Genomic DNA, 25402 nt, shown 5'->3' on the forward strand with positions numbered 1-25402 from the left:
GAGTGCACACTCGGGTGGGCGGATCGTAGCGGTGACAGCGACGCTCGCAGAGTCCCGACAAACTGTCAAAAAGCAGAGAACTAACGGTGAGTCTCGTTAAATATGAACCTCTCGTTGTGCTCGCGGTGTGTGGGGACGTGCGCTGTGTACGAGGGGCGAGGAGGAAGTTGGCGGGCGGCCCGGAGTCCGCGTAGCAGTGAGCTGACGGTGATTTTGGATGAGTGATCTCAGCACGCATCACAGCGACGGTGTAGTGGTGTAGGATAATGCTGCCTTCAGGTGCTCCTCGGAAAATCTGGTGTTCGAAAAGCAGCGGGGTGAACGCCCAGTAGTAACGCACTTTTTACATCGTTTAAAGTCGCTAGCTAGAGCCAGTTGTTTCGCAAGGGTCCTGAACGTCTCATTGCTGACACTGACTGTGAACTTTCACTTTCCCCCGGGCCGGTCATGAGCAACTGGATTTGGTGCTTCCGATATTCCCGACAGCACTTGAGGTAGCATGGGTGCGCACTGTGAAGTTGCACTGTCACAGCAGACAGGAGCAAAGTTAGGCATGCTAGCTTGAATCTGTCCCTTTCTCTGTGCGTGTGCGCGTGTGCTTATGTGTGTGCGCATGTGTGTGTGTGTGTGTGTGTGTGTGTGTGTGTGTGTGTGTGTGAGTGTGTGTGTTGGCTCTGTCCATACAGTTGCACTCTGTTGGGAGGACACAGAGCAACAAAGCTACTTGTGCTGTACAGTCTTTATACTACATAGCATACTGTAGTCCAGGGCTGCCCAACCCTGCTCCTGGAGGGCCACTGTCCTGCATGTTTTAGGTTTCTCTCTGCTCCAACACACCTGAATCTGATGATGTGCTCGTTATCAAGCAGCTGAAGCTCAGCACAGGTTTGGAAATGTTTGGACTCAAGTGTGTAAGAGCAGGGAGAAACCTAAAACATGCAGGACAGTGGCCCTCCAGGAGCAGGATTGGGCAGCCCCGCTGTAGCCCATACACTTAACCGTGCATGCATAGACTTCTTCCTCATCCCATATTGCAATAATATTGCCTTTACGCGCCCGGTTGACCTACTGTTAGTAATGCATGATGAGTCGCAGAGGTATTTTCTCACCGTCACTGTTGTTTGATCTCCTATCACGGCTTATCACGGGCAGCTTGCAGTGCTTCTGAAACAAAGAGATAAGCTTTTGAATCATTCATCATTCATCGTCTCACAAGTGCACTACACACATTACATGATTGATTGCATTATATACTATGTGGTTTTATAAGGCTGTGGTTGACATCTTGATCCAAAGATTAGCATGACATGCAAAATCAGTTGCAGTTCATTGTTGACCCTTGGATTAGGCCTGGTAGTTTGACCCCCTAAGGCTCCAAACTAGGTCCAAGTATTTGCTTTGTGCAGAGCATAAACTGCATCTTATGGTCTTTTATTGGCCCACAGAGTCTGCACAGTGTGTTATGTGTCTCATGTGTTCACTCAGTCATGATGGCGTTGGTTATTAAAACTGAGCAAAGTGGGGCGGCTGGTGGCTGAGTGGTTGGAGCAGTCGCCCCACGTGGAGAGGCCGGGGTTCCTCGAGGTTCGACTCGGACCTGCAGCCCTTTGTTGCATGTCTCCCCCCTTCTCTCTCTCTCTCTCTCTCTCTCTCTCTCTCTCTCTCTCTCTCTCTCTCTCTCTCTCTCTCTCTCTCTCTCTCTCTCTCTCGCCCCATTTCCTGTCTGTCCTATATAATAAAGGCTTGAAAAACTGCCAAAAATAACCTAAAAAAAGCTGATGGCTGATGAAGAGAGAGTGAGATGTGATTGAAAGCTGTGGACAAGGATCCTACGTGTACCTTGAGCTTAACTCCAACTGATGTTCTGAGTTTATGTAATCCATAAAACCAAACCATAATATCTGTAAAACCAACCTTGTCAGCTTTTGATTGCAGCCTGCATCGTTAATCATTCATTATAATCATACTACCATATTATCACTATATGATTCTGCTGAATGCTGTTAAACAATCACAAAACAAAATCACCACCCATTCATTTTAAAATGAGCAGTTCACACCTGCACTGGAACATCGCAGCACATTTTGCCGCAGAAAGTGGAGGAATCACTGCTGAGAGGATTGTCCCGCTCCCGCTCTCTCTCCCTCTGTCTCTATCTTCTATCCAGATTACTCTCCAATCCTGCCCCAGCCAGATTACTGAGTGGGAAATAAGAGGTGGGACTGAACTAAGGCGCTGAATTCATTATGGACCTGATCCAATCGCATCCCTAAAATGTCCCGTTGCTTGTTGCTTCACTGTAAGCCTGCCAAAGTGATCAGGTATTAGGCCTAAGGGGTGGACGGTTATCAAACAGGGCACAGCTTGGTCACTGTGGCGTGAGCGTTCCCCAGGGTTGCTGAAATGAACGGATACAGCATGTCCCTGTAAAGTTTTACAATGTGCAGAGATGAAAAGAGGAGAAACACATGCTTTGCTGTCCGGGGGTTCAAACCCCACCTGATATTCCTGTTTGCCCTTGGTTGGATCTCTCCCCGCTGCCCTGCTGTCTTTACGCATTAAGAAAACAAGTTTTGCAGCTGAGAAGAACTCCTGTATGTCCCCCAGAGGCTCTTATTTTGAAGGATACACGTTAGTTTATATAACCTAATTGTACTGTAACGGCTGTGTTTGTTAGTGCCGAGTGAAGTACAAGGCCACATCATAACATTTCATTAATTATTTTCCTAGCAGGGAGTGCAATGTGCTGTATTCCCGTCTGTATGGTGGAGGCTGTTGTGTTAATGTGGAGTGAAAAATCAGAAGTTCCGACTGTTCAGACTCCCGTTAAGCGGAGAAACTACCTTGAAAATCATTTACTGCAGCCGTTTTATAGAAATCCCACAGCAGGACTCGTGCCACTGACTAAGAGCAGATATTTCCAGTGATGAAAACGTCTTTAAAAAAAAAGAGCAACATCTGTTTTATTCCCTAACTCTTTTCTAAAAACACCAGCCCATCATTTCAGATTCTACTACAGAAACCTTTACCAGTGTTTAAAAGGCTCATCAGCTTCATGCCAATATCAAAAACCACTCTCAGTAATTCTTAAATTGTGGACGGTTTTGGTTTCTGGGAAAAACGCTCCGTGTTCTGCACCGCAAAGGTGAAATCAGGCTTAACTATAGTCTGCTTTTAAACCTCGTTGCTAATGCAGCACACAAAACTCAACCAAGACGGTCTTTCTCACTGGTCTTCATGACATTTTCTAAAGCTAAACATGTATTTTCACCAAAATGTCAAGTTCTGTAACAAATTGCCAACTTTCAGGACATATTGGACAAATGACCAATGAAGCACGTTTGCCGAAATCAGACTTTAACCTCAAAAAGTAAGCTTTGTTCAGGGAGCAGGGTAATCGTAGAGTTGCCGGGATGGTGGCTCATTTGGTTGCCTATAGAAACAAAAATGAAAACACAACTCACCCATTGGTAAAGTTGGCTTCAGTAGGTCATTTGTATGCAGTGTGTCTGTGTCTGTAACACTAGTGTCCAGCCACATCTAGGTAGCGAATGGATGAGTTTCCATCGGTGTTGTAAAGTATTTAACCACATAAAAGGTCAGAGAAACTGGATTTTCACTGCTTCCACTACTACGTCGTCTTCATGGCAACCACAGCAACAGTGCAGATCCACATATATTATATATTCTACATTCGTGTGAGAATGAAGGTTGGAATATAGAGATTTGGGACGATAATATGATTTGGTATCGTTTGTTTTTTGATACTGCTGCTAAAATAATAATAAATATAGATCAGCTTTTCTCGGTAGTTGGTCGGAGGTAGGTGGTTGTGAAAAAATAGATGCTTAAACGGTGACTGTGACTGTTGGGTAGGCTGTATTGGTGTGCATCATTGTTCCGCGTTAAGTTCTAAAAATATATTTATAAAAACAAGAACTGGATTGGCCCTCGAGGAATTGACATCCCTATAAACTAGACTTGGTAACCGCTATTTTTCAGTTTTAATAAGTTCAAATTAGCGTCCCTAATAAAGGTGGTGAACTGCTTATGTTGTGAGAAGTCACATTAAATATAACGGTCATATTTACGCCCATAATTACGCCCATAGTCCATTAAGGGTATTTTGACAATGATGCTAGTGTGCTCCCTGGGTTTAGGTACAGATACCAAACAATACTGTGTTCTTACTTTCCTACCACCTATTTGCTTAATGTTGGCTATCAATACAGGCTAACTGCGAAATACATTTTCCAATTAGATTCTTGGACTATTTATATTTTTTAATTGGACTGTGAACGTGTGGGAATAATAAACCCTCTCATTCTGGGCGGCAAGCTCCTTACACAGGATAGTGTTGTGTGCATGAGTCCACGCAATTGGTTATTGAGTGATGTGTTTTACGATTTCTGATATGGGAATCTTATTTAAAGACACAAATGTTTGGTTTGTATCTTTCTTTGACAATAGCTGAAGGTATATTTAGAACTGTACTTTCACTTTCACAGCGTTTTCAGACTATGGGACTGACGGCACAGCCGCGATTAGTCGATCATTTATTAACTCCACTGTAATTCTGCGGCCTGTGTCATACGTCTGGTACACGCAGACAGGTCTGTGTGTATTACTGTTGCTTTCTGGCGATTTATTGAAGAGAGAAACTATGTATGGTCGCACTAATAACGCTTGCAGCGATTATGTCTCACTTCATCTTGTAAAGGGTATGATTTGTGACACTGCAATATAAACGATACGGCAGAATATGATATGATAGATGTTTTTCTATCATCGTATGATACATGTCGTCATATCATACGGCCCTAGTAGGAGGGCAGAGAGGAAGGAAGGGACTGAACAGACAGGTTCCTAGAGTTACTCAGCTGGAAATATCCTGAATTCTTCCCCGCCTGTGGAATGTCAATTGACTCAAACTGTGAACCATTTACTCCCAGTCTTCTTGCTCTCCACACAGACACTTAAAGCAAACTGATGGACAACTTGCTCACCATGACTTGGAGTCATCATTGTCGTGCCAGAGAATGTCCTTTGCAATTATGTGACCTTGTATGTTGAAGGTTATTTGGGGGTTAAAACTGGGGTGCGGAAAAGCCGATTGAAGTCAGGACGGCTCCGACTGGAGCAGGATACTCTCTTCAAGGTCAGCAGGCTAATTCATCCCGGCCTCTGTGTAGGAACCAGGAAGCAGGGGAAATCCATCATCCATTTGCTCCTGTACTGCCAAACAATGCTGCTGCTGCTGGGGCAGGTTTAGTCCAGGTCAAGGACTGCATTATTATCCTTACATAATAATGCTCCCTCATTTCTCATTCTACTTTCATTCTACGCATTAGGAGTCCATTGTTAAGGTAGCGTGGTTATTTAGCATGGTTATGGGGCCCAGATTGGGCAGAGTTGTTGGAGCGGTGATGTTGGGTATGCTCGATACAAAATAGTTTGTACGTAGTGTCGTTTGTCCAAGGCAAGTGTTTATAGCTGTTCCAAGTACTTACAAGCAACCAGTCGTCATAGAGCTAGGCCAGTTTTAATAAGTGGTGCACACTCTAGGACAGGATTTCATGGTGTTACAACTGTGACAGAAGTAGTTGTGAGAAGAATGAGAAAAGAGAGTTCAAACCCCCGGCTGTTTTCTCACTGCCACTCACCTGTCCAATCCCAGGGTGGAATGGATGTGCTTCTCAGATTGTTGGTTTCGGAAAAGTTCAAAAATTGCTGGAACGCATCTGCCCCTGATTCTGTAGTTGTAAAGGTTTAATGGGGAATGCTTCAAGTCATTGTGTCTGATACCCCAGACACAATGACTTGAAGCATTCGGACGCCTTATTGGGTCTTCAGACTGAAAACAGCCCTGTGTTTAAAAAGAATATAATATCTAAAATATAAAATAAAAGATTTCACTGCTCTGGAAAGTTATCCCAGCACCTTGCCTGGCTCAGCTCTTTTGCCAGAGGACCCTGCTGCATTAATGGAGTGGTACCATTCAAATGAATGAGAGGGATGTGTTTATTCACAGAGGGCTAATGTGGTCCTGATTTCAGCTGTAGCCTTAGCCTCACAAGACTGTAGCTTCATTAGCCTTGTAGCATCATGGTGATATGATTATAGGTCATATCACACACATGTTATACGATCATTCTGTTCTACTGTCACCAAAAGCAACTCTTTGGTACCAAGTAGCCAAAATACTGAAAACATGTTAAGCGTTTTCAAAGTAATAAGTGTCACAACATAAGTAAATAATTGGCCGAAAACATTGGTTTAGAGACTGAACTAAACGTATTTCACAAAAGAGTGTATGTGCTCTGTTTGCACTCTCACCCCTTATAAGTGGTGTTAAATGGTTTAGGCCGTCCATCACGACTCACCATGAGAACCTGTCAGATAATCTACCAGTGAATATCTTCTATGTCGGGCTTGTAGTAAGGGCAGAAGTGTAATGATGACTATCTCAGCCCACGTGGTCAGCAGGGTTTGACACCTTTATTGAATTCTCCCCCACCACCTTAAGCTCTAGGCCACAACAATACAGAACAGTGGTCGCAATCACCATTGGAGATGCTGGGGATTGAACCCAGGGCCTCATACATGCGAAGCATGCGCTCTACAACTGAGCTACATCCCCTTTTTTGGTTGAAAATTTTGGATTTTTTCAAAAGATTTCTGGATAAAAGAAGTCATAGTGCACTTTAAACATATAACATCAAGAAATTGGCTTTGGTAGGGATGTAGGGTTTATAACTTTGCAAGTATGAAACAACACAAAGTCAACAGTAGAGATAGATAGAGACATATCAGCCCACGTGGTCAGAAGAGAACGAGAATTCAATTGAATTCTCGCCCTCCGCCTTAAGCTCCTGGCCAAAAATGTTTTTTTGGAGATGCCGGGGATTGAACCCAGGGCCTCATACATGCGAAGCATGCGCTCTACCACTGAGCTACATCCCCTTTTTTTGTGGAAAAATTTTGGACTTTTTTGAAAAATTTCTGGATAAAAGAAGTTATATTGCTCAAAGACTTGACGTATGGGGCCCTAAACCTACAACATGCACTTGCGTTGACGGCAGATAAACCTGGGTTAACTGCTTGTACCACCCGTGATACTTTGTTTGTTCTTTCATTTGCTAAATTCTTCGGGCTCACCTCCAAACTGTAATGTTGTGTAGACTACATATCTAAAAATAAAGGAAATGGAAACAAACACACGTATTCAGCTGTACCTCTCAGCCCTGCTAGATAGTAGAGATGGTTAAATATGCTCTTACTGTGCCCATAGCCTGTGAATTGTAACCTAATCAGACAGACCCTGTGTACCAGACAGCTTGACGCAGGAAGAGCATTTATGATGTGTAGGGATCATTACTCCACACACAGTGGTCAATAGCTCCAGTACTGCCGGTAATGCTTTCCATTAGTATTGAACCTGCATTGGATCTGTGAAACATTTGATGTTGTTTACTGCAAAATCAATGTAGCTGTACAAACTGGCGACTCACGCTTGATGATTGTATTCCAGAGCTTTTAGTGAAGCCGACTGGTTGTGATTCAGCTGTTTTGTACCTAAGCAACAGTCACAGCTCAACGAGGAACCATTTGTCTTTGCTCTGCAGTTGTCAGAAGTGTGTAATTACTTTAGATATATTTATATTCTCAGGATGTTCAGCCAAGTCTGTTGGCAGAGACGCTTGTGGTTGAGCAAATGGTCAGAAGTGTTAAATCAGGTCATTCAGTTCTGTCCAAACCCCAAGTGGCTACGGTCAGGATGTAATATTGTCTGGGCTTATTAAGAATCACTTTGAGGGAAGTCATAGCTAAGTCAGCAGTTTCTTTCTAAACTGTATGAAAAACATTTTGATTAGAGAAAGAAGTAAAATGCTGCTCTCCTGTTCCTACCCAGGTCGCCCATTAGTGATTGGTGATTGATTTTGTGTTAGGTCAGTGTTGGCCATCACATGTTGTGGACAAATGCAGAGCTCTGATTGCTAAGGGAATGCAAAGCCATCTGGGGCTGCAACTAATGATTATTTTTTTGCCATACAATCGATTCATTGTTTAGTCTATGTCCTTCCTAATTTCCCAGAGCCAATGGTGATGGTGGATGACACAACACAGCTAAAAGTAGCTTCCTCTGTTTTGGAGCTCTCCGTTCCCCAAGAGGTAAAGTGAAACCAGACTAGGCAGATTTATTTATTTTCCACTTTGGCAAGAAAATCCACTGATCATGGTGATTCCATTGAATTTAATGGATTTTGCTGTAAAATATGTCTAATAAATGCCTGGATGACCAGGGTAAAGCCCACATTATACTGTGCGTGAGGTTTGGCTAGGGTAGGCACGGTCCGGGCGATAATACAATATTATCCTTTATGTGATCATCTTTCAGTGGACTTGTATCATATATCCAGATATCGTGCTACACAGTTACGTTATTTAAATTGGTAATAACAAGCACATGCTGACTCAAATCTTTTTGCACAAAAGTTCGGGCTACAGGGTGGTGTAGTGGTTAGCACTGTCGCCTCACAGCGAGGAGGTTCCAGGTTTGCATGTTCTCCCCGTGTCTGCGTGGGTTTTCTCCGGGTTCTCCGGTTTCCTCCCACAGTCCAAAGACGTGCAGGTGTTCGGTTCATTGATGACTCAAAAATCACCCGTAGGTGTGAATGGTTGTCTGTCTCTGTTCGTCTCTATGTGCCCTGTGATAGAGTGGCGTCCTGTCCAGGGTTGACCCCGCCTCACGCCCGATGTCAGCTGGGATCGGCTCCAGCCCCCCGCGACCCTGATAGGGACAAGAGGCTGAAGATGAATGAATGAATGATGCACGAAAGTTCATAAACAAAGAGAAAATATTTAGGACTTTGCATTTGGCAAGTAATTAATTCACCCAGGAGTTACAAAAATAGGCCTTACCATGTGGTTGTTTCATATACTGACTTACTAGAGAACATGACATACCATGATTGATATTGTTATGAAGATATGAATCGACATATCAGAAGAGAAGACTAGCATGCTGTACATGTCGTCAGGAGAAGGTGTACGCAAAAGCTCGAACTGCGAATGTCCGTGTACCACCAATTTCTTGTGAGTGTGCAGACTTATCTGGACACGTGCCAACTCTGTATAGCCTCTACGCTACAAGTGGTATAAGAATCTACTGTGCATGTGTGGAACAATGTTGCGTCTGTGGTGTCCGCAGGTGTCCGTGTGCGAGTCCTTTTGGGAGCATGATCGAGCGATTAACATTTCCTTAGGTCTTCATGCAACAGAATCTGATGTCTGACCTTCATAAAGGCTGATTAAATGTCTAAATTTTGACATTAAGCACACACGCGCACACACACACACACACACACACACACACACACACACACACACACACACACACACACACACACACACACTCTCCAAATTATATAACTGTGTGACTTAATGCTACAGACTTTACACAATGACACGATGACATTTTTCTATGCAGAATAAAAGTATTCAGCAAGTTGTAGCTTCGTAGAAATGGTTGATGACCAGGGTAAAGCCCCAAATTACGGTGCCATTACAGTGCCGTGAATTGAATTACTTAGCAACCTGGCGTATTTTTTAAAATTAAATGAGGTAATTAATGATTGTAATGGCAGGACTTTACTCTTTCAACGACCCAACAGACAGTAATATCATTTGGTGATTTCAGTTGTATCTCACAGGCAGCCAAACACAGATGTGTACATGTGTGCGTTAGTCTGTGTGTGTACGTTTGTAGATGTGTGTGTGTGTGTGTGGTGGGGCCGACGGGGTGGAGTCTGAGATTGCGTGACAACGGGCGGATTGAGTGAATGAAATGATGAGGGGATAGAGAGGGGAGAGGAAGAATGGGATGGTACAGAGTGAACCGGTCACTCTAATCCCCTCTTCACAACAGTAGCAGCTGGACCCGTGTGTCAGCAGCCGGGCTTTACCGCTGCCAATCAGCCCTGCCGGGAATCATACAGAAGGGGGGAAAGTTGTGTGTCGCACGGATGGATGGATAGGTAGAGGGGATGTGGTGAGGAGGTATGGTTTCATTAGGGAAATCTGAGAACGTTCTCCCAATATTTCAGGCAATATCAGAAAGGAAGGTATTCATTTTACCCTTTAAAGTTCACTAGCTTCATGATATATGCAACTTCACATAACATGGGAAAACACATGGAAGCGCTCCCTCAGATGTGTTGTGCGGAGTGACAGGGAGGCTTCTCATATGTCATCAAAGGCATGAAATAAAAAGAGAAGCCACTTGAAAGTAGTTTGAGTGACAGAGCCTGCAGACCCGGAGATACCAGCAGGTCCTGTGTACGTATAAATTACTGAACTCAATGTGTGGGCAGAAATAATCAGCCGGAAAGTCCACTCAGTCTTCCAGAGCCACGTAAAATCCTCATAGGTGTGAAGAGTGGAGTTAGGACCGTGCATGTTGTCAAAAACGTTTCCTCTTGGAAGGTCAGATACTCGGTTTCAGTCATCCTATCAGTGTGGGAAACAGGAAGTGTAGCATCACTGTGTGTGGTTAGAGTTTTTTTTTATGTAGGACTCATAATAACTTTATATTATCGGCACTAAAGGGACTGACAATGCAACAATAGAAGAAGAAGAATTACTTTATTAATCCCGCAACTGGAAATTCGATTTTTTTACTCTATTACTATTCATGTTACACACACAGGCCCAAAATACACACACATGCACAAACAGGACCTATACACATGCAATTAATGGAGAGATGTCAGAGCGAGGAGGCTGCAAATGGACCGGCGCCCAGAGCAGTTGGGGGTTCGGTGCCTTGCTCAACAGCACCTTGGCCGTGCCGAGGAGATGAACTGGCACCTCTCCAGCCACCAGTCCACACAGGGACTCAAGCCGGCGACCCTCCGGTTCCCAGCCAAGTCACCTATGGACTGAGCTACTGCCGCCCCAAATATATATATCTACCATAAAACAATATAAGTGTGTCAGCTGTCTGTTTTACTATGCTAGGAATCTTTTAAGTGTGCCTTGCCATGTCATGGCCCGTCCATCATGTGAATATAAGACACTTTTACAATGCATCAGTATTTTAAGTACAACAGAGAAGGGCTCAGAGCTGTGCTGACCACACATCCGTCAACCCTTATAATAAAAGCTACAGTAATAGTAATCCTCCACCCCTTACTGATACAAGGTTCTCCTCCTGCACCCCGATGCATTCACTCAGTGAGATTTCAAGGTATCATTCAACAAAATCTAACAAAGTTCGCATTACAAGAGGCACTGAATTCAAAAAGTTGGATGACTGATCTTCTCACATCACACACTTGACAGATTCTAACCTTCTTCTACCAACTCCGCGTACTGATCCTTTTCATTCATTCATTCATTCATTCATTCATTCATCTTCAACCGCTTATCCCGGGGTCGGGGTCGCGGTGATCCTTTTCATGAAGCTTTTATTTGACCTTTTTTTTAACTTAGATATATTTTAAACAACATAATTTTCGGTAAAATAAACCCTTTTTAATGCCACATTGAGTATGTGAGTTGGTTTACTCCAGATCTTATTCGCCGAGTCGTGTTTAGCCTTTGGAATAACCCAGCGAAGAGATGCAACATCAATCTGCTCCTGCTTTAAGAGTCGATCCTCAGACCCATATATACAACACGTATCATGCAACGTCCTTATCCAGTGCCTATTTTTTTGTTCATCCAGTTTAAATATTATTTTAGCTTGTCTGTTAAGAATCCCTAAGGATTAAAGAGACAGTCTGCCAACTTTAATGTGGCTGTCCAAATAAGGCTGATAAGACGTATAGTCTATCGTAGAAATACATTTCCTAGTGCTGGCTGTCGTGACTGAGAAAATGGGACCTCCTGCTCATGGATCAGTGGTAGCCGTGCTTCATGTGCCGGGAACCATTGAGCGGTAACGAGTTTGCTAAGCTCAGTTAGCATTTTTAGTATATAGCTATTATTATACAGGTTACACACACACACACACACACAGGGCCTTAATACATGCAATAAATGGAGAGATGTCAGAGCGAGGGGGCTGCCAGTGGACCAGCGCCCCGAACAGTTGCCACACTCCATTCATGGTTCACACAGGGACTCGAACCGGCAACCCTCCGGTTCCCAGCCAAGTCACCTATGGACTAAGGCATAAAAATACAACTTTACACTCTATCACAGAAACAGACTGGATTAATTTCTTTGTACAGTCCATTCAAACTGGACACAAGCGAAATGAAACTCACCAAAAAAGTGCTCCAACAACCACCAACTCTGGTTCGTTCAAAATGAATCTTTAATTCACAGAGTAAGACGGCTCTACATGCTGCCTCCCCGGACTGTCTCCGTCAGCTGTGCCGTGCTGTGCTGCCAGCAGAGCAGCTGCACGGTGAGCAGCGGCTCTCTGGCGGCTATCGCTCCTTCTTCAGAGGCAGATCATTAAATTAGCTAAACACAGACACCACCCATCGCCCTGCTGCTCTCGGTCGTCTTTTCTAGTTTATCTTCAGGATACCGAAGAAGTCCCCAGCACACCTCTATCGAAATGAGGAGTCAAACTTCTCAGCATAGCAACACATACACACACCCGTGTCTCGCTGAGCTCGTCGTTGGCGACAACATCCAACAGAAACGGCCCCACGCTGACATTCACTGCAGCAGAATGGTCCCGTTTCTGTTGGCATAGGTGGACAGATCGAGCTGAGGCGCCGCTAGTTGGTGTTCGCTCTCAGCAGATCAGGTTCTGGAGGCTTTCTCTGTATCTAATAGCTGAGACAGATATTCATTTACAGGTACATTTTGCAGTACTCCTCATCCATAACATCCTTTGCACTCATGTTTTTGCCCTTCAGCCTTTTTAGTCACCTGTTTGTGCTGTTAACTCTCCTGTAATATCTGTTATATATCTGTATTTACCAGCAGTGATACTCACCCCTTGTGAGTCTGCGTGCGTGTGTGTGCGTGCGTGTGTGTGCGTGCATGCTACCGTAGAGTAGTATAGCACTGTGTAGTATTTTGCTAGGTGCTTATATGTCTGTCTGTGGACTGATTTTGTCACCACAGTAGTGTCCCAACCATGCAGTAATAAAACTTTACAGGTGTATAATTGAGATTAAAATGTTGGCAGAGTTTAAAGATGACTGGGGTCTGGGCAGGGCGCCAGAAGTAGGGGGGTAGGGAGTAGGGAATGGGCGGTTGCCCCACCACTTTACACCCTTGGCCCGATTTGTTGTTGCGGCTGATCCGATGTGATCTTATTGCAGGACGGTCTCTAGTTTTGTAACATTATAGGAAGTAGGAATGGAGCTGTGAGTTGTTAAAAATGGGAAGGAACCCTGCGGCGCCCGGTGGCTGAGTGGTTAGAGCAGTCGCCCCGTGAAAAGGCAGGCAGCGGCTGCGGTTGCGACTCCGACCTCTGGCCCTTTGCTGCATGTCTCTCTCTCTCTCTCTCTCTCTCTCTCTCTCTCTCTCTCTCTCTCTCTGTCCGTCTGTCTCTCTCACCCCATTTCCTGTCTGTCCTATATAATAAAGGCTTGGAAAACTGCCACTAAAAAAAAATCGTTTAAAAAAAAAAAAATGCGGAGGAACCCAAAGAGCTGTGTACAACTAACTGGAATGTGAGGAATTCAAAGTTTGTTAGTCACACTACAGAGAATGACTTTTTTTGTCAAAGAATCCAATACAACATTGTTCCAGCAGACCAAGCTGCAGCGTACACACACACACACACACACACACACACACACACACACACACACACACACACACACACACACACACACACACACACACTAGTGAATACTCCCAGACATTTCCTAACCCTGGATGAGTTTGTGTCCAATACCTGTGTGTGTAGGACAGTGTTTGTGTTGGGATTAGAGTTTGACCTTTGTGTGTGCGCGCGTGTGTGTGTGTGCGTGTGCGTGTGCGTGTGTGTGTGTGTGCTTTGCATTCCATTGCGATGTGTTCAGCCTCACTCTGCAACAATAGGGCATGGTTCCCGAATAAATACTCTGTGTGTGTGTGTGTGTACGTGTGTTTGTGTGTGTGTTTCAGAGTGTGTGTAGGCGAGACCACGGGGACATACAGGGAACTCATTCAGTCACTGCTGTTGTGTGTCTTTCCCAAAAGGAGGGGGGAGGCCACGGTGGAGGGTGTGGACATCACTACCTGTCTGTCTCTCTGCTCAGTAACATGCACACTAATGGGCTGCAGCAAGTGTTGGATCATACAGACATGTGTGATTTAATTAGGGCCAGAAGTCAACACACACACACACACACACACACACACACACACACACACACACACACACACACACACACACACACACACAGTGCACATGGTTAAACACTAGCCCTTTCACTCACCCTCAAACGGGCCCACTGTGAGTTCCATCAAGGCTGTGTGGATGTGAGAGCAGCAGGATACACACACACACACACACACACACACACACAGCAACATTAGCTAAAGTGGAGCTCTATGAATGGAGCAAAACATTAGGCTGCACTCACACTTGCCATTCGTACCGTTTAGTAAAGCAAAGATGCACATGTACGAGCATGATCACTGCTGTTCCCTGCAACGGGCGTTTAAAGTGATGCTGCCCAAGGGTTCACGGTCGTCTCATTGTTTACTGCAGGTTTGGTCGAATCCAAAAATTCCAGTTAGGTGTTGTTGTTTTCTGTACTGCATCAGACAACTTTTTAAAAGTGTTATTAATGTTTGTATTGTTCAAATCTTTATTTTTTCGACTTTGAAGTCATAGCATCGTGACAACCCTTGAATGAACCCAGGACGTGTTGAGGATGCATTGATTGCATCAGCTCACTCGGACTCAGACCGCATTCGGTGGTTAGATTCATTTAGCGGTGTGTTAACAGGGATGCGTCTACGGCCACAGCGAAGGACCGCCCACTCAGCTGTTAGCACAACTACGTCCTCATTCACTATCCACAACGTGTGAGCGACAGTTAGCTTGGTGTATTTTGGCTGTTTTTGTATTTTTAAACAACATTTTAAATGTATTTCTCATGTCTCAGAAACCTATAAAATCTAGATATGACCCTTTCTTTGTAGTTCTCATCCTCCGCTCTCCTTTGTTGTCAGGTATCCTCACCCCTGCCTCTCTCCTTTCCCCTGGGCAGACCCCTCCCACTCCTCCTTAACACTATTGATTTCTTCTCATCAGAGGATCAATGGAGCCATCCTTTGTTCTCCTCTCCTCTCTATCCAAGAGTTATAGCTAGTTGGCAGATTTTGGAGGCTGTTGTAGTTTCACAGGAAAGCAGAGCTCTGTGTACTCTTCAATATTCTTGCCTGTTACATGGGAAAGCCCTTACAGACTGACGCAGCCTCTGGATTATTAATCTGCATATGGCACACTATTAATTATGTACCATATGTGGGATGTCGTGCATAAGAGCTATGTTATTGCATAATGATCTTAGACACACATGCATGCACTCACTCCTTCTGTTGGAAAGACCCCAAACTGCATCAGAATATATATATATAAAGCTATTTATGGCATGTGCATACACATTTTTATATCACTCTCCGTCTGACATACACATATGAGCATATGAGCATATGTGTACGAGCACACGCGCACTTCCAGGACAGTGTGTACTCTTGCGTCATCAGACTATTTTGGTCCGAGTCACATCAGTCTCATCTGATGGTGTTGCATCCGGAGGACAGGATTGATGGCAAAGTGCAAATTAAGGTTTCCATTTGTCAAAGTGTCTGTGTGTCTGTGTGTGTGTGTGTGTGTGTGACTGTGTATGTGTGTGTGTCCATGAAGACTTGAAGATCTATTAATCAAGAAAATGTTCCTTTCATTTGTTGTCCGTCAGTGTAAAGTTGTTTCAAAACAGCATGTTGGTTGTCTATATGACAATAACGTCTAATTTAGTGTGATGATCTCACAATAATAACTATACTGAAAACTGGGTATTGCACTGTATACAAATGTGTAGTTTACCACAGCTGTAAGGTGCTGGAAAAGCATGAAAATGCACCTTCAAATGCTAGAAAAGGGCTTGAATTTGAATTAAGAAAAGGGCGTATGAACCCTGCCTGTATGCAGCAGCACAGCCCCAGATGAGCACATAATGAGCACATCGGTTTGTTGTCTTTATCAGCGTCTTAGAGACAGGGTTGCATCATCCTACTGTAGCAGGAACTACCACAGAGGAAGTCTGAGTATTTTGCCAGGTGTATATAAGTCTGTCTGTCTGTCTGTCTGTCTGTCTGTATGAATGATCTAATCACTGGTATAGCATTGCAACCGTGCAAGGTGCAGTTATAAAACTTTACAGGTGTGTAGTGGAGAACAAATGATACCCATCTTTTTGATGGCTGTCTGAGTGAGTGAGTGAGTACGCGTATGGGGGTAGTAAGTAGCGAAGGGGCTGATGTGAGCCCATATAAACTCTGCAGGACTGATGATGTAAGCTGCTTAGCTCCGCCTCTAACGTTAATGTTTATTACAAGACGCTAGTGGCTTGTTTACATCCTTAGCCTTTCCCAGGCCTCGTATCCTAAATACTTCCAAACGGCACTTTTGCTTTGTTCATTTTCTACTAAAACTGGTGGTGTCGGTCCTTCAGCAGCAGTTCTAGCCGTGTTCAGTCAGCTCACTGTCGTTAACGTGATGAACCAGCGTTCGTGTGCTCAGAGAGACGAGCCGTAGCTTCTGTCGTGTAGTGTCAACTGGAGGAGGCAGACGCTGCACTGTTAGAAAGCATCGATACTTTTCTAAGTTAGTATCTAATCCAACACAGTTTTTTTAGTACTGATTATTTTCCGAGTATCAATTTTGTCAACCTTACTACCAATATGTGATGCCCTGTTGCAACAATGATGGGCTTGCATGAGCAGTCTGGTCTGAGTACAAGGCTGCGTGGTTGTATTGGAGCAGCCTACAGTATATCCCCATGTATATGCTGTTTGCAGACGACATGTTTCACTTTTATTGAACTTTATGTGTAACTATCACTAAGCGAATCATTTACCTTGTGTGCTTTAGGCTTTCTATCTCTTAAAACATCGCACTCTTGAGCCGCCTGCCATCACTTTATGATGCACGATTCCAAAAATGTGTGTCCTCTCTACTCTGACCCCTTTTATTGCGTGCATATTTTTATTAATGGGTCAAACATTCACCTCTCTGTGTGTGTGTTTGTTCAAACAAATGAGAAATCTGAGAGCAAAGTTCACTGAGAGAGCACATTTTCATCTGCATATTCATGTGAGAGACTGTTGACTCTTGACTTTTTGTACCTGCATGTTGTAGGAGCAAGGTGATGTCGAAGATATTCAGTTTAATATAATATATGAAACATAGAAAAGCAAATTATGCATTTTAGAAGCTAAAAACAGCATGTTTTTTTTTGTTGATTTGGGTGAAACAGTGTGTTGTCTGTAAATGGTCTGAGATTGAGAGTTGGCTGGATGTTTAACCAAATAGTAGCATAAAGTGTTTGACTCCATGGAGGCATACAGGTAGTTTAATAAAACCACCTTAAAACAGCAATACATTCATACATCATTTAGTCCGTCTATGGTAGTAGTGTTTAGTTTTTTGTAAACAACACTGTGTCTGCATTCAAAAGTCCTAGCAAGGGCTTTTTGAGAACAGGGACTAACACTCTCCTCTGCAACTGCGTCTTTTTCACAGTCACATGTGCTGTAGACACACCTACACACACACACACACACACACACACACACACACACACACACACGCACCCATCTCCCTTTGCTATTCCCTGTGTGTCCTTCTTTTCCTGTCACCAATGTCTCATCACTCATAGTAGTCTAACTAGTCCTGATGAAGAATTTGTCCCCAGCTTCCTAAACAAACACGTGTGTGTGTGTGTGTGTGTGTGTGTGTGTGTGTGTGTGTGTGTGTGTGTGTGTGTGTGTGTGTGTGTGTGTGTGTGTGTGTGTGTGTGTGTGTGTGTGTGTGTGTGTGTGTGTGTGTGTGTGTGTGTGTGTGTGTGTGTGTGTGTGTGTGTGTGTGTGTGTGTGTAAGAGCGTGAGACAGTTAGGTTCTATGTATTCCTATGTTACAACTTAACTGAGTTGTCAGCTGAAGTGTGTGTGTGTTGCTTTGTATTGTCACATATGCAGCGATTAAATCTCGAAGAACATGCTGTCGTGTTTGCATCTATGTGTGTTTGGGTGTGTCAGGACACTGATAAGCTTCACATCAAGAAACGTTTCAGAATAAAAGGTGAAGCCTCGTTGTATGTGCTGATTTATAGTCATCTCTGTATATTGACTTAATATAAATAAAGCCAATGTCACCATAGTATAACTAATAACTTGGTTTTCACTACATAAAGGAAAGGGGTTGTAAAAAAAATCAATACTCAGAAAATAATCAATACTAAAAATTGGTAATGGATTAGAAAACAACACTGAGCCAGTTTTAGTAGAAAAACTGGAACAAACTGAACAAAGCAAAAGTGCCATTTTGAAGTTTTTAGCATACAAAGCTAACGACCAAGGAAAGGCTAACGACATAAACAAGCCGACAAGCTATAAAAGCTTAAGTGATCGTGTAGCACGTCAAGCGTGGCCTCTATGGTGAATTTAGAGAGTCAGTAAAGTTCCCGTCTCAGCAACAGTGGAGTATTAAACGCATCTGTTAAGTTATCATTAAGCTAGCATGTAGCCTAACGTTTACGTTTAACAGGATGACACAATTATGGGTGTGAAAAGTCAAACACCAATGAGACAGAAACAGTGGCAGCTGCTGTACCAACTCTACTTATCACCAGAAACACAGAAGATAAAAAAGGCTGTAGCTGAAAACATTAGAGCCGTACAACACATTAACACAAACAAGAGAATTTTAAATTACACGTCATATATACACCCTGCAGTTGTGTTTTTATTTTATTTATTTTATGCACTATGTCGCACAACTTTTGTTATTGATGTCGTTCATATTGCTCTGATCTTTATTTAAAAAATGCTGCCTTCATTTTGTAACTTTCTCCATGTGGTATCGAGAATTGTATTGAGTACCGAGTATTTTTCCTGGGTATCTGTATCCACTTTGAAATTCTAATATTGTCAAGATAATATAAAGGAATGTCTCTGATATTATGAGCTTATAAAACACCTGCATCTTTAAAATATTACCTCCAAAAATGGAGTTTTACAACCTTATCACGTGATGTTTGAGATCAGAACCCTATCCCAAAAGATATTCTTCTGATATTGAAGAACAGCTTTTCTTATTGTGCGTCCGTGTCGCTTTGATTGATTCGTTGGAAGCCGAACCACATTTCTATCTTGCCGGTTTTACAACTCCTGAAATGCTGTTAACACAAGGTGTGAATTCCCTGAGGGCTAAGGTGTGATCTCCCGGCACTAGGACACAGTACGAGGAGGTTTTCCATAAATTACCTCAGGTTTAAAAGTTAAAAGTTAAAATCGATTTATTGTTCTACTGCAGAATAAAATCGGAAACACTGTTGGAACTAAGCGCTTAATGAAGTAAATTTACCTGCCCTAATTGTGTGTGTGCGTGTGTATGTGTGTGTGTGTGTGTGTGTGTGTGTGTGTGCGCGTGTGTGTGTGTGCGTGTGTGTGTTGGCAAAGTGCTGTGATTGTGTGGTTGGTGAAATAGCCTGAATGGCCCGCTAGGAATGCCAGCGATAGCATCTCTGTGAGATTAGTGCGATGGCAGCTGGACTCTGGGACAACTCCGACCCCAGTATACACACACACACACACACACACACACACACACACACATAAAACATGGTCATTATAAGGGATTTTCAGTTGTTGTTTTCGATTGTCATAGTTGCTACATACCTGACAATTGGACCAATATGTAATCACATGTGCTCCGTTTTGCATTCAGCGTATGTGCACATGGTCTACTTAGATAAATAATTCCTACAGTTTACACAACAAGGTCGGGTAAGGAGTTTTTATGATATGACACCTCAACATGGCAGAGCAGAGGATTGCCCTGTGGGCGTACTTGGAGCTGTGATTTACAGGGTGTGAACAGGTATCAGATGACAGCGTCTCACCCCCTCTGCTCTCATGTAAACTAACTGAGGGAGGCTCAAGCTGTGTGAGCGCATGTGTCTACCTGACGCTGCATCTGCACGACGACACTTTCGCTCTAAACGCAAAAGTGTTAATAAAGGAGATCAGCATCCACACGAGCGTTTTAGCTCTGTATCAGAAATAATCACCGGAAAACAAATATCATGTAATGAGATCATGCACGTGCCAGTGTAAAGTAAATACGAGGGTACCAGGAGCATTATCCATCACCGGAGGAAGCCATGGCAAAAGAAAAGGAGCACCCACACAACAAGCCGACCTAACCGATGAGACTGACTGATGTGGGTGTCTAAGTCTTTGGTTTTCTAAAAGTCTCTGTTTTGGTCCGTTCAGACTAAAACACAACCCCTGAGGTTTCAAACTAAAACGGACTCGGCAGTGTTTCGAAACAACAGCTCAGAAACGCTGAAGTAGTGTGGACTCCAGGTAAATGGGCGCTTTCACAGTGTTTGTCACATTCACCCGTTCACACTGATGGCAGTGGACACCTACAGACCATCTAATGTAATGTAACCATTCACACACATTTACACACCCATGCGCAGCACGGGGAGCAATTCGGGGTTCAGTGTCTTGCCCAAGGACACTTCGACATGTGGACCGGGGGAGGTGGGGATCGAACTACCCATCTCTCGAAAGGAGGACGATCCACTCTTTCACTGAGCCACAGTCGCGCCAGGTGTAAACATAGCAAAAGATAGGTGTTTTTAAACTAAATTTTAGCAGTGTGGATGATGCCTGAGTATTGTCTGTCTGTCTGTCTGCATGTCTGTCTGTCTGTCTCTCTCTCTCTCTCTCTCTCTCTCTCTCTCTCTCTCTCTCTCTCTCTCTCTCTCTCTCTCTCTCTCGTCCCACTAACCGGACTGTAGTGTTGACAGAAAGAAAATCCAAATTCTCTCTGTTATTCCTGTCTTGCATCCTCACTGTACATCATATAAATAGCGTAACATCCGCATTGGCCTAATCTTTTCAAACAGTTTTAACTACGCATTGAACAGTAGTGCTTTTCAATAAGATTCGGAGTTGGATATTTAATTCAAAGCAGCTATTTTTCTCTTAAGTTAATGTGACTTTGGAAAGAAAAGAGCAAAAAGCACATTTATGCTTTAAAGTCATAAACTGTAATATTGGAGATACGCTGTTTCTAGCGGCCTCTTTGGTGGTAAGATGCAAGTGCAGGTGAGCCTCTTCTCTCAGAGTCCTCCCTCTCGTCATTTTTTTACATTTTTGCTCTTTTATAAACTTTATTGAAACACATTCACCTCTACCTCCAGTCCGTCCCCTATATGTTACCCTCTTAAATCCATACACACACATGCGCGTTCCTATTACACCTCTGCCCTCACTACAAGCATGACTCAGGAGTTGGAAGACACAGGTTGTTTCCTTCAGTCTTCAATATAAAATCTATTTTTGTGTAAATGCTCGAGAATCCAGTGTAAATACTTTTAATAGGGTTAGATTCAGGGTGTGGCTCCTGCGAACTATTAGAGACAAAAATTCCATTTTGTAATTGAATCCACCAGGTTGTGTATGAGCAGGTCCTCTGTGTGTGTGTGTGTGTGTGTGTGTGTTTTTGTGTGTGTGTGTGTGTGTGTGTGTGTGTGTGTGTGTGTGGGCAAAAAATCCCTCGTCAGCTGTCTCTGCATGTTAGCTGGAACAAAAGAAGTGTGGCTGCAGAAAAAAAGAGGAAATAATCTCAAATACACACACAATAAAGCTGTTAAATCTGGAACAAACAGGATATAGTACACATTATACTTTCCTCCACATTGAAATTAAAGACAGATGAACATCGGTCAATGGACGTGGACACAAAACCGTCATAATGAGGACAATTAATCCAGATTATGAAGTTCAGATGAGTAAATATTGTGATGACGTTTATTAATCCGGACTTGTTTATGTCTATAAACATTTTGATGATTTCAGAACAGTGAAGAACACTAAAAATGCTCAATGCGCCTTCAGCCACTATATTAACTTTAATGTGAAGTGACGGTAATAAGAGAAGTAACAACAACCACAGTCATAGACCCATTCAAGCAGCAGCACCAGCCAGCGTAACACACACACACCCACTAGCATGGTAATTGAGCAGGCTGAGCATTGAGAGGAAGTCCTACCTCTCTTAGAAAGTGACGTCAGAGGTGATCTTTCCACACAGTGGCTACGAGCCCAGGCCACTGAACACTTTTCCAGACCATGTTGAGGCTGTCTACTTTAATACTTATTACACACTCATTCAATTCAATTCAATTTTATTTATAGTGCCAAATCATAAGAAAAGTTATCTCAGGACACTTTACAGAGTAGGTATAGACCACACTCTATGACTTATTTATGATTTACATAGACCCAACAATTCATACAATCGTAATACCAGCTGTGTCACGACTGTTTTTGTTAACATGGAGTGCTTTGTACGGCTTTGTTCAAAGTTACCATCCTCAAGATTTTCATCCAGTTGATTGTCTATCTGTCTAATTTCTATCTATTTAAAAGAGTGAGTTAAAACTGTGGTGATTGACCTTAAAACCCACTAATGAAAGCGCTTGTTTGCTGAGTATTCCAGTCAGAGTGTCTGCGGTGACTTGCCTTCTCTAAATGCAATTACGCAGCCATGTTAGTGACAGCGGTTGGTCTAGTGGTGGAGCTTGCTTGCTGCGTTCGCTTGTAATCGGGAACCTCCAGCTTCTGAGCCAGGCTTGTAGCAACGGCAGAAGTGCAATAGGAACATATGTGTGTGTATATATATATATGAGGGTATCATATAGCCTCGTGAGACCATCCTGATCTCGCGAGCTCCATTGTATTTACTCGCAGAGCCGTCTGGTAACCTGTGACAGAGAAAAATTGGAGCCGGTTGCCAAGCGAACGTCCACTCAACGTTTTGAGGCGGGTTGTGTGACGCAAGGAGAAGCTACTGTTCAGTGTTAACAACATGGGGGCTTCCCCAGATGAAATGAGCGCAGCGATCGAGCAAGCCTTGGCCTTCTGTTAGTACGTCATATGCTTCGTTTATCTGATTGGTTGATTTGCCCCGTCTATCAACAACATACGTGGTGACTGACAGATGGTTTATCCAATCAGCAACTAGTATTTTCGCCCCTCCCCAAAAGATATTCAAACGAGAGTTCCCCAGATGGATACGCTGAGAAAATAAAGAAGAGATGCCACTAGAAATAATGTGTTTCCAACTTGAGTAGTGACACATAATATGGGATGTTATATTATGCAAATGTCCATCTTCCAAAATCTGATTTATTCATATTGTCTTGTGTTAAAAAAAGTGGCGTTGAGACATCAACAAGACAACCGAAGATCTCTATTTGGGAAGTGATCTCTGACTTTTTTAGCCATGCTACACCAGGGAAGAGGCATTTGTCTTTTCACATTTCTGAGATATTTATAGTTGCCTGGAGTAGTTTTGGATGCAGTGCCTTGCTCGGCGGCATGCTTTAGAGCAGTGTAGCAGTGTGTGAATGGTGTAGTGTTTCCTTTTGTGTATTTGGCTGAGAAATGATTCAGGGTTAATGATTTCTGAATCATCAGATCTTATCGTTGACCCCATATAACCCAGATCGAGTTCAGATCCAGGTCATGTAGAGTTCTCTTAATAAAAAACCTTCTTTCTACTAATGAGCCAGCAGCAGCAGCAGCAGCAGCAGTTCAGAGAGGATCCACACATGCCTTTGAGCAAGATACTAGGACAACCTCCAAGACTCCTGACACCTAAGCTTCTCCGGGATTAAGAGCACAACATTACATTGTGTTGTCGTATATTAAAGGAACACTAGGAGGAGAAAATGCAGAGCGGTTTTTGGGATTAGGTCTTCGGTGTTATGTCATGCATCACCCTGACAACCGCTATAGGAGCCGTGTTGGTGTACGGCCAAAGTGAAGCTTATGGAAAAAACCCACACACGCACTACTCTTTTCTCTCCATCTGTCTCTTTCAGTCCCTTGTAGATTTACAGATCTTCACTCTGACATTCAGTCTATAACCGCACCAGTGTACCTGCAATATCTACGTCTGTTAAGGATGCACCGATACAAACATTACCGATAACCGATAATTACTCCACTGGTGTGCAAGCTTATAAAATGTTCAAGTAGTCTTGCAATGCAGATGGTAGATCTAAAAGTATTCTGCCCTGGACGTAGGGAAATCATTTGTTTATTAATTTAGCAGAGTAAATTATCATCCATCCCTCCAAAAGACATTGCTAAATTGCCATATAAGGAATTTCACAGCACCTGTCCTGATAGAGCTATTGATTTATCTTTTCTTTAACTGTAGCTTACATCGGTAGTAGTGTCTTAACAAGCTCTAAATGAAAGTTAAACCAACCATTGCTTATTATTGCAACTATTACCAGTAAATTCACTTACCGTATTTTCCGCACTATAAGGCGCACCACATTATAAGGCGCACCGCATTATAAGAACAAACGCTGAAGTCGAGGCTGGGGTTACGTTCTGCATCCATTAGATGGAGCTGCGCTAAAGGGAATGTCAACAAAACAGTCAGGGGAGGTCGTCTTGTTGCTTCCTCCACTTCGGCACCATTGATTGGTTCATGTTCAACTCTCTGGCTGCTGCTCTATTCCCGTGTTCTACTGCGTGACTAATGGCCTTGAGTTCAAACTCTGCGTTGTAAGCGTGTCTCTTAATAGGAGCCATTTTGGGCTCTTTACACAAACACACACATGGAAATGAAACGGCACGCTTCACACAGTCATATATCTCAACATGCACCGCATGTTACTTCTTCTACGGGGGAAAATAGAGTCGGTGGCTGCTCACCGTAGTTGCGAGACCTGTTGTGGCTCAATATTGTTCCATATATAAGTAGCACCGGATTATAAGGCGCACTGTCGGCTTTTGAGAAATTTTAAGCTTTTAGGTGCAACTTATAGTGCGGAAAATACGGTACTTCATTTAAATGTTCATTTTGTTTAGCGTATCAACAAAAAAGACATCAGATTTGTTTTAAGCTCTTACAGTGCATATTGATACCCTGTATTCATTGGGTAATAGAAGAAACACTACTCTTTATTATTTTTAATGTTAGGTATATGGATGATTGCATTTTTTTGCTATTCCTGTAGGAAAACGGAGAGGCCGTCACACCCACACATGACTAATCCCCAAATAAATTCACACAGCCAAGCATTTAACACAATAGAAACGGCCTCTTCCATGGGTTTCCTTCCTTTGTTGAATACAGATTATTTCCGAGTGGCCACACCAAACTTGTGAGCA

The 25402-nt window shown here is 43.2% G+C and overlaps 1 protein-coding gene across 4 annotated transcripts in view; it reads left to right on the plus strand.

Moving 5' to 3' along the window:
- The window catches only part of LOC310963615 (uncharacterized protein), a 108213-nt gene continuing 82811 nt past the window's right edge, over nucleotides 1-25402 (plus strand). For all 4 annotated transcript variants that reach the window (XM_083936495.1, XM_083936497.1, XM_083936496.1 and 1 more), the window contains exon 1: nucleotides 1-86. The gene's annotated coding sequence lies outside the window, so the exon portion shown is untranslated. The remainder of the gene's footprint in view (nucleotides 87-25402) is intronic.

This window comes from Echiichthys vipera (genome assembly GCF_963691815.1).
Source record: "Echiichthys vipera genome assembly, chromosome: 21".
In the NCBI taxonomy this organism is placed as follows: Eukaryota; Metazoa; Chordata; class Actinopteri; order Perciformes; family Trachinidae; genus Echiichthys; species Echiichthys vipera.